Raw genomic sequence first — 10,059 nt, forward strand, 5'->3', positions numbered from 1 at the left:
GGAAGTTTTGACACCTGCTATAGCATGGGTGGTGCTCCGTGGACGAAGTCAGTCACAAAAAATTATATATGATCCGTTTACATGAAATGTCCAGAATGGGCAAATCCGTAGAGACAGATCAATGGTCACCACAGGTAGGGAAACAATGGGGCAGGCGAGGAGGGTGATTGCTAAAGGGTACCGGGCTTCTTTTCCAGACCATGAAACTATTCTAAAATTGACTGTGGTGACGGCTGTATACATCTGTAAATATACTAAAATCTACTAACTGTGCGCTCTAAATGGGTGAACTGTACAGTACGTGCATTACACCTCAAAACTGTTACTAATATACGTGTATGTGTATATATTGTCAATCCTAAAAATAAAACTCTCAGTTATTTTGCAAGCAAAATGGGTTTATTCTGGAATAAAATTGCAACCTCAGCCAAACCAGCCACAAGAAAACCAAACGCAAGTTCTGGGAACAGAGGGGAGAACAGCTTTTTTATACAGGAAGGGGACGAGTTGGGGGAGGGGCTGTTATAAACAAAAAGTCCATTGGGGGGCGCCTGGGGGGCGCAGTCGTTAAGCTTCGGCTCAGGGTGTGATCCCGGGGCCGTTCTGGGATCGAGCCCCACATCAGGCTCCTCCCCTGGAAGCCTGCTTCTTCCTCTACCACTCCCCCTGCTTGTGTTTTCTCTCTCTGGCTTTCTGTGTCTGTCAAATAAATAAATAAAATCTTAAAAAAAAAAAGTCCATTGGAGTAGATTGAGAGTTGGAAGTATAGTAGCTTCTCGTCCGCTGGGTTATTGCCCCAGGAAGAGAAAATCTTGCTTCCTCCTGCTGGGGTTGTAAACCCACCTGTTGGCTCTGCAGTTGGTGACTCGTGCTGGGCGCTGGCCTCCTGACTCCATTCTGCACCGAGGTTTCCTTTCATTACCTTTCACATTTCCCTCTTTCGGTCAGGGTCGTTCTCTGAAAGCACCCTGATCAAGAGTCAGGTTTTCCATATTTAGTGCTTTTGTCCCTCAGTGCCAGGAAGGACCTTTTCTGGTTGTCATGCTCCATGTTGGAGGGAAAGAGCACAGCAGTCGGAAAGCACTTAAGGACACATTCAAGTAACAAGGAAGGTCAGGAGGGAGACCTCCCAGGCACTTCCCACCTCTAGTCCATATCTACCAGGATCATAAGCATTGGACATCATGTATTTTTTTTTAAGATTTTATTTATTTATTCGACAGGATAGAGACAGCCAGCTAGAGAGGGAACACAAGCGGGGGAGTGGGAGAGGAAGAAGCAGGCTCATAGCGGAGGAGCCTGATGTGGGGCTCGATCCTATAACGCCAGGATCATGCCCTGAGCCGAAGGCAGACGCTCAACTGCTGTGCCACCCACGCGCCTCTGGACATCATGTATTGAGCACATCATTTTTACAAAAGTTTGACAGGCAACAAAGTTCAAAATTTTATCACACAAAACAGAAGTAGCACTATAATTCCAAATTGTGTGATGGTGCTAACCTAGGACCCTAGGTCTGAAAGTAGCCAACTTATATTTATTGGCACTTATTCTGACTTATGGGACAAGGGTTCTCCCCACAAAGGCAAACCTGGAGTCACACATGCCTCCTGGAAGTCCCCACTTGCAGCAGCCATGAAAGCAGGATAGTGAATACAGCCAAGAGAACACGGACAGAATTAATCAGGTGCATTTGGGGAGATGCAGTCCAGGTATGAACATGAAGCAATAGCTGAAGAAATTTTTGGAAAAATAGCAAAACTTCAAAGATGTATTAAAACAGTGTTGTTATCTCAAAAGAACTGTTTGGAAACAAATGTTATCCAATAAGTCATCCTGTGAGGTTGCAAACTCAGAGGCCATGAGTTTGGATAGGAATCCAGAGCCAGATGCTAGTTCAGATGAAAGAAAGACTTATGAATTCTGAAACTTCTAACCACTCAGAAAAAACAACTGAAAAAATCAATTTGTTACAGGATCATGATGAGGTTGTTTCTAAAACGCCATAACCAAAAAAGTTTTCTTTTTCTCAGGGTTTTGGGAAATGCAGACAAGGACATTGTCCTCCCATGAGAGAGAAGATGCAGCAGTGAGAAAGGATACACAGGCCGGTCTGGACACCTTGGGAAAGTGTCTGATCAGAGGTCATCCGCTGCCATTCCAGGAAATCTTTTTATTTTTGTTTTAAGATTTTATTTATTTGAAAGAGCACACCAGCAGGGGGAGGGGAAGGGGCACAGGAAGAGGGACAAGCAGACTCCCCACTGAGCAGGGAGCCCAACATGGGCCCCGATGCCAGGACCCTGATCCCAGGACCCTGAGATCATGACCTCAGCCAAAGGCTTCACCGACTGAGCCCCCCAGATGTTCCCCAGGAAATCTTGACCTCAGGTCACCAGATGGCGTGCAGGGCCAATCAGGGTTTGGTGCTTTTCTTCAGATGTGTCACGTGAATCCAAAAGTTTTGTCCTTGGAGTTTGGCGTCACAGGGTTGGTTCAAAGTTCCTGATAAGGGCCTTTCCAGCGAGGCTGAAAAGAGTCTTTCTGGAGGTGTCTTTTCCTGTAAACGAAATCTCCAGGTTGCAAGATATGATATTTAATGTCATCGTCTCCTGGGAGCACACCGTGAAAAGATTGCTCTACCGAGCCATGGTTATTTTTAATAGAAGAAATTAGGCCTTACAGCATTGACCTATACCTCCTTTTATCAACTGTGGGTCAGAGGAGGCAGGGGCCAAGTGCACTGGGATGTCCTCTGACTACCTCAAAGGGGGAGAATGTATGAGTTCCCAAGGCAGTGGATCTGAAGTTCAGTTGGACCAAGGGCAGTTCTTTCGACCAAGGCGTTTGGAGGGTCTCTACAAATTGTGCCAACTGAGTCTTAATAGTGCTGTTTGCACATTCGAGAAGCTCTGAGGATTGAGTGCTGTAAAACTATCTGAACAGGGCACCTGGGTGGCTCAGTCCTTAAGCGCCTGCTTTGGCTCAGGTCATGATCCTGGGGTCCTGGGATCAAGCCCCACATCGGGCTCCCTGCTCAGCGGACAGCCTGCTTCTCCCTCTCCCTCTGCCTGCCTCTCTGCCTGCTTGTGCTCTCTCTCTCAAATAAATAAATAAATAAATAAATAAAATCTTAAAACAAAACAACCATCTGAACAGCACAGACCTATCAAAGAACCTGACCAGTAAAATGGATTCCCCAGCCACCGTGAGTTTGAGAAGGATTCCCAGGTAGGGATAATCTTTTCTAGCAGAATTGTAGCCACAAGAGAAGCAGTGGCCTGTCTGCAAGAGAAAACTTGGGTCCAGACAGAAAACATGCAAACCGTGACAAAAACATGTTTATCTCCATGGGATGGGGAAACTATGAACTCCATTTTTGTGAATGGGAATTCTGTGGATTGTACTTCAGACAGGCAGGACAAGCAAGGTAGGCACTTTTTGTGGCCTTATTAATATTTCTCCACCAATGTTGGTTCACGAATGCTATCATTTTGCCAGTAGGTCAAATGCCTGTACAGTGGTAAGTAGTGGGAAGTTTAGAATTTGCCGTAGGGGTTGGATTATTATTTGGCCCAAATCTGAGTGCAAAGCGGCCCCACCTGTCTGGAGACAAAGGAAGTGGTGAGGGCAAGATTCAGAAGCTGCAATGACTTCTTTCAGTTTTTGCCTCTTTGCAAAGTACTATTTCTAAATTAACAAACAAACCAAAGAGGCGAACAAACTTTGAATCCTAAAAATGTTTGGAAGCCTCAAGGTACCAGTTAAAATAAACATCCAATTCAGTTTTGACAATTTTAGAGCTATGGCTGTCCAATTCAGTTGTGAGAACAGTAAATCTGGGGAGATGGAAAGTTCCCCATAATGGCCACTGAAGTTGTAAACTGCTTTCGGTTGAGTCAGTCCATTTAGTTAAGAATGCACATGAGGAGGGATCACAGTTTTGAAACATAAAACAGGCTGGGGTCCCAGAAGTGTGGGAGTGTGGGCACAGGGGTGTCCCCAAAGCATTTTGATCACTGGGATCCCCTTTCCCAGAGGCTTTTCCCTAGAGGGAAGAGGAAAATCTCTCAACAGCACAGTTCCAGTAGGAACAGCCTGGCTCTAGAAAGGAGTCAGACCAAAGGCCAAACGAGTACTCCGAGAAAGGACAAAGCCTTGATAAGGTCTTGAATAAAGCCCGGAGAGCTCAAAACACGGAGAGTGAAGCTCCAGTCCAGGAGAAAACTTACCCTCAAACCCCAGGGTTGGCGAGAAAGCTGCAGCCCAACTGGGTCTGTGGGTACTGGCACCTGTTTGCTCACCAGCCTCAGAGTCTCTGGGGGTAGCTCCCTGCATCCCACTTCTGACAACTTCAAATTAAACTGCCAGTTATTTTACCAGCAAAATGGGCTCATTCAGGAATAGTAGAAAATGTGCAGTTTGGGACAAGCAAGCTATGACAAAACCAATAGACAGCTCCCTAGGACAGAGGAGTGAAGCGCTCTTCCATGCAAAGAGGGCAGGTGAGAGAGGCTGTTGTAAACTGGAAGTCCTCTGGAGTGAACTGGGAGCTGGAAGTGTGGCTTCTCATTGGTTGGGCTGTGACCATCTCTCATTGGCTGAGCTGTGACTGGTTCTCATTGGCTGGGATCTGCTCTCATTGACTGGGCTGTGCTCTCATTGGCTGGGTTGTGCTCTCATTGGCTGGGTTGTGCTCTCATTGGCTGAGCTGTGCATTCACTGGCTGAGCTATGCTCTCATTTGCTGGGCTTCTCACTGGCTGGGATCTGCTCTCATTGGCTGAGCTGTGACTGGCTGCCATTGGCTGGGCTGTGCTCTCATTGGCTGGGTTGTGCAATCATTGGCTGGGCTGTGCGCTCATTGGCTGAGCTGTGCACCCACTGGCTGAGCTATGCTCTCATTGGCCGGGTTGGCCGGAGGGGAGGAACCACTTCCTCCCAAGGGCTCAGGGAAGCCCAGGCTTCTTCCCGCTGGGAATGCCGAGGGCCAAGATGGGGGAGTGGTGGGCGGGAGCGCTCCCCCTGCTGGGCTCCACTGCGTGTTCGTGAGGGTTCCTTGATTCCGTTTCACTGTACATGTCTGTGTAGAGATAGATTCACCTGGCTCCCCCGCCAGCCCACCCACCAAGCACGAGTCCGTCCCTGATGGCCAAGTCGAACCTCCCAAGAGGCCAGGCACGGACCGATGCGCCAGGAAATGCACCCGGGAAGCGTGCTCTGCGGCTCGTGGAACCGAGTAAAGGAGCCCTCGTGCGGGATGGAGTCAGGAGGCCGAGGCAGAGCGCACGTGCCCGGCCTCGCTGTCACCTGCAGAGCCAACAGGAGGCTCCCCTCACGGGCGGATACTACTTACAGCCCCGGCAGGAGGAGACGAGATCTCCTCCCAGCCAGGCAGTGCCCAGCCAGTCCCGGCGCCCCAGTGCACTTCTTCACAACAGACCCTGAACGCCCCCTCCCCCTCTAAGAGTTTTGCTCTCCTGTGTTCTGGGGACTTGCCTATAGTTTTGCTGTAGCTCGTTTGTCCCAGATTGTAATTCTCTGCTGGTCCCAAATAAACTCATGTTGCTGGTAAGAGAGCTGACAGTTTTATTTTTAAGGTTAACCAGCCTTCCAGGGCCTGGCTGCTGCCCTCTGTCTGGCCCTGACCCCACCGACGTGGGCCTGGGCTGCCACCTTCCCTGTGGCCACCCTTGAGTGCCTGTGCAAGTGAGGATAAGTGAAGCAGGAGAGGACAGCCAGGGCTGCACCTTGGTCTCCATCCTGAAGGCCACAGGGAGGCGTGATGAGGTCAGGGTCACCTGGCTGCACTGTGGGTGAACTAGGACTGTGGTCCCCACTGCACTGGCCTTCACGGCTGACACATTGGGACTTGCTTTGTCCAGGGAAGTGATGCTGGACCCAAGTGCCTAGAGCAGGCCAGCTCCTGCCCACCCCTTCTTTCCAGCAAGCACCCCGTAGACTGGTTCCTGGATCCTACCCTGGGGGCCCAGGGCCATCCTTCAGGACCTCTCTTCTCCACCCCAGTTGGTGGCACTCAAATTCCCAGTGCTGTCCTGCCGCTGTTGCTTCCTGGGTATGGGTGTTTCTCCCAGGCCGTGCCGGGAGCCACCCCCTTCCTGCATGGAGAGGGCCACCGCCTCTTCAGGGCATAGAAGCTGGACAGGACAGGGCTGGCCAGGGGCGGGGCCAGATCCCATGAGCCTGCCCCAGGAGTTGGGGAGTGGAGCTGGGATAGGGCCCATTATGGGTGGAGCCAGAGTGGAACCGGGCAGGGGCTGGGCCGGATCCCCATGGGGTGCCCTCTGCCCTGCACGCAGACCACATGTTAGTTAACGATTGCTGCCAAGCTCTGGCCACATGCCATTGAGAGTTCCCAACGCTTTACAAATGCTAACAATTGTGACCTTCACACTCCCTTGGGTTCTATTTTTAATCTCTGGCTGAGAAACTAAGACACTGAGACACAGAATGGTTGGTGACATTCCCCCCCCCCCCCAGCTCTCGGCTCCTTCTACCCCACCGGAACCTAGAGCTTTTCCCCTTGATCCCTGCCCCCCCATACTCTGCAAGGAGCGTTCCACCTGCAGCTTTGTACCTAGGACCTGATAATACGGTCTCAGCTCCACCAGGTCCCTGTCTCGACCACCACCCCTCCCTCCGGCTGCAGCCTTGCTCAGCCACTCCCTTCAGACAGGTGTGGCTCCGCAGGGTATGCCGCAGGACTTGGGGACATTGTCCATCCGCTCGTGTCTGGGACTTGCCCTGCCTGGGGAAGGCTGCAGAGGCTCTGACCTTCCTCAGCCACAGACGTGATTGGCACCAGGGCACCAGGGGCTGTAAAGGAGGCCAGTTCTGGCCTTTCTCAGGAATAGCGGGTCTGTGAGCACACCCGAGAACCACAGATCTGGGTTGTCCTAGCCTCAGACCCCAAGACTTCCCCAGCCTGCGGGACTCACACTCACGGTGACAAACACTGAAGATATTGGCAGACGTGCTTTCTCAAAACGTCCTTCCAGGGAAGGGAGAGAAAGCTCCGGGTTCCTAAAGGAACCACTGTTGTTTCTGCCACTGGGTCTGTCAAGGTGAGCGAGCTCCGGAGATCCCTGCCACCTGCGGTTTTCCCAGGACTGGTGGAGGGACTGGGGGCCGCTGTGCTGTCAGCTCACGTGAGAACGGCTCTCTGCTCCTTAAGACAGAAAACAGGAACCGGTGGGAATTTAAGGCCCAGAGGTGTTGGGGGCCAACATTTGGGAGACAGAATTGTCCGTGGGGTGAGGACATCAGGGGCTGGGGTCCCCACCCTGAAGCCCTGGTGTGACAGGCAAGGACCAACATCTGGCAGACCCCAGGAGCGGAGGCCCAGCCTGGGAAAAAGGCTTCCCTGTAGGGCCCTGAGCACAGGGAGGTCCGCTGCCCAGACAGGGGCTGTCAGCCAGAGAGGCCAGAGGGGGCTGGGGGTATCTGGGACCAGCCCAGAGAGAACATGGGAGGCTGACCTGGCTGTGAGCCTCCGAGAAGTATCCTCAGGAGACTTTGAGTGTCTTTGGGCCACACCTGATATGGAAAACAAAGGCAGAGGGAATGTAGATAAAATTAAACCTGATGCCCACTGACAGATATTTGAGACAGGCAGAATGTAACATTCCTCGAGAGTCTCCTTTAACATATGAAAGTCCTTTGGGGACGTCCCTTATCTGTCCTTCCTCCAGCCCCAAGGTATATAACCACTTGCTCCTCACGCTTCCAGGGCAGCAGGGAACTGCTGCAGCGGCGCCTCTCCCGCACAGGGGACTGTCCGTTGGCTCCCGAGCCCACTAACAACATCTCAAAACTACATCACGCCCAGGCCGTTGGGGTTGGGAGGACAGATTCCCAAGGTGAGGACAAGCAGTCATCGTTCCTGCTTGCAGGATTTCACCTGGGGTACTCCTGGTGGCTTTGTCATCCTGACCTCCCTCGCAGGGTGGCCACTAGCCCCCCAGTTAGAAGTCTGAGGCCACCTTGGAGACAGCAGGAATGGGGGGCTGTCTCCTGCTGCACTTTGGCCCTCAGAAGGAAGACAACAGGCGGGCAGTGTGCTCTGGAGCTCGGAGGGGGAAGGAAAAGGGAGCTGGGTCCAGGGTCCACAGGGCAAGAGTAGGAGGCCCATGCAGGCCATGTTGTCTCCCCAAAACAGGGCAGGGTCAGCTCTGCCAGCAGCTGGGGTGGCCACACCGCCTGCAAGGGGCTGATCCCCTGCCATACGGCTTTTTCAGAGGGTGCATTCAAGACCAAGGCCAAGAGGAAGGCTGAGTCTGGGGAAATTAAGTCCACATGTATCATCATAAAGTAAGTTTAATAATTAAGTTCATAAAAGTGGTGTGTGTTGTAGACAATTTGAAGAAAGCAAACGGAAGGAAGAGAAGCATCATCTCACCCTCCACAGCTCCCGTCATTAAGCAGATACGAGCATAAATATTAAATCCACTCCTCAGCATTTTAATGCATTTGATCTTAGTTGAGACAACAAAATGTGTACGTGTTTGCGATCTGTGTTTCTTCACTTCACAGTACAACATAAGCACTTTCCTTTATTCTCATCGCTCTTGGAAAGCATATTTTATGAGTGCTCCGTCGGCGTATGGGTATATCGTGTTTGCTGACATTTCCCTGTTGTTAAGCGTCTAAGTGGTTTATCATTTTTGCCTCAAAGGATATATTTATACACATTTTCATTATTTTTTTCCTTAGGATAGTTTATAAAAAGTTAAATTAATGGACCAAAGCATAAACAATTTTTAGGCTTCTGATTCTTTTGCCGAATTGCTTTCCCAAAAGGCTGTCCCTGTTTTCTCTGCAGATGGGACCAGATGGGATCTGCACTGAGCGTAGGGCACCTTCTCCTTTGGGGCCAGGCCAGTGCTCCCCTACCCAGGCTGCAGACGCTGTCTTTGCCCCAAGGGGCCCCCGGCGCTGGCTCTGGAGCTGCAAGGATCTGGATATAACTTGACTTCCTTCGGGCCCTTGGAAGGTGGAAGCGACAAGCAGTGTTTCTGCGGCAGGACAAACAGGAATGCCAAGTAGAGGCATGGAGACCCCACAGCTTTGTCGACACCTGCAGCGGTGCCTGTGTCAGGGGAAACCCTTTAGTGGGCTGTTTTAACACAATGCAAGTGCGGACGCAGACATACTGAACAGGTGGAGTTGGAGACCAGGAGGAGACACAGAGGCCAGGACCTGGCTGGCAACCTAGACCTTGAGTTCGCATTACTCATGCTCAGAAGCCCTGGCTGACTGTTGTCCTGAACTGGAATAGGGCATCTGAGGCCCTTTGGCCTGTGCAGATAGCTGGGTGACCTTCCTCCTTAGGAAAAGTGATCATACTTCCCAGGCTTCTGTGGAGGAAGTTGTGGTCATGTGACCGTGTGCTGCCTAGAACACCCCTCCTTCTTCCTCTTCTTGCTGGCTTGAAAGTGGGTGTGATGCCTGGAGCTTGAGCAGCCATTTTGAAGCATGTGGTGGGACCAAGTGTATAAGGTGGCAGAGCAACAAGTCAAGTTAATGCTAGTCCTGGACTGGCCCACCACAGACTTCATTTATGGGAAAAGCAATATATATGTTGCTATATACATATGAATTCACTAGCATTGAGGTTTCCATGATACCCATCTTAATGTATTCGTCCAGATTTGCTCCATCAGAGTCACACGGGTCCTGTGCTGATCCCTCTCTTGTCTTTGCCACCTTGTAGTTCAGTCCTGGTCCCTGCTGTTGTCACAGGCTGCCGTGGGGTCCCCCAGGCAGAAATGTGGGTGGGGTGGGGCCACATTATCACAGAGCAAATATATACCAATGCTGGGTCTGAACCACAGGCTTGCATGGGCTGCGTGATGCTGTACCCTGACACTGGGGGGCGCTCCCTGCCCCCATGACATCAGGGGTGTCCCCTCAGACTGTTCCATGTTTCCATGTGCCCTGGGTCCTCAGCTTCACAGCAGCTCCCAGAGCCTGGGTACCCCACATCACTGTTGGGGGCATTCTGCGCTCTGGTGGCCCAGGGCCTTCCCCAGCTGCTGGC

The sequence above is a fragment of the Ursus americanus genome, chromosome 24 (genome assembly GCF_024610735.1).
Source record: "Ursus americanus isolate L20-20 chromosome 24, mUrsAme1.1.p, whole genome shotgun sequence".
In the NCBI taxonomy this organism is placed as follows: Eukaryota; Metazoa; Chordata; class Mammalia; order Carnivora; family Ursidae; genus Ursus; species Ursus americanus.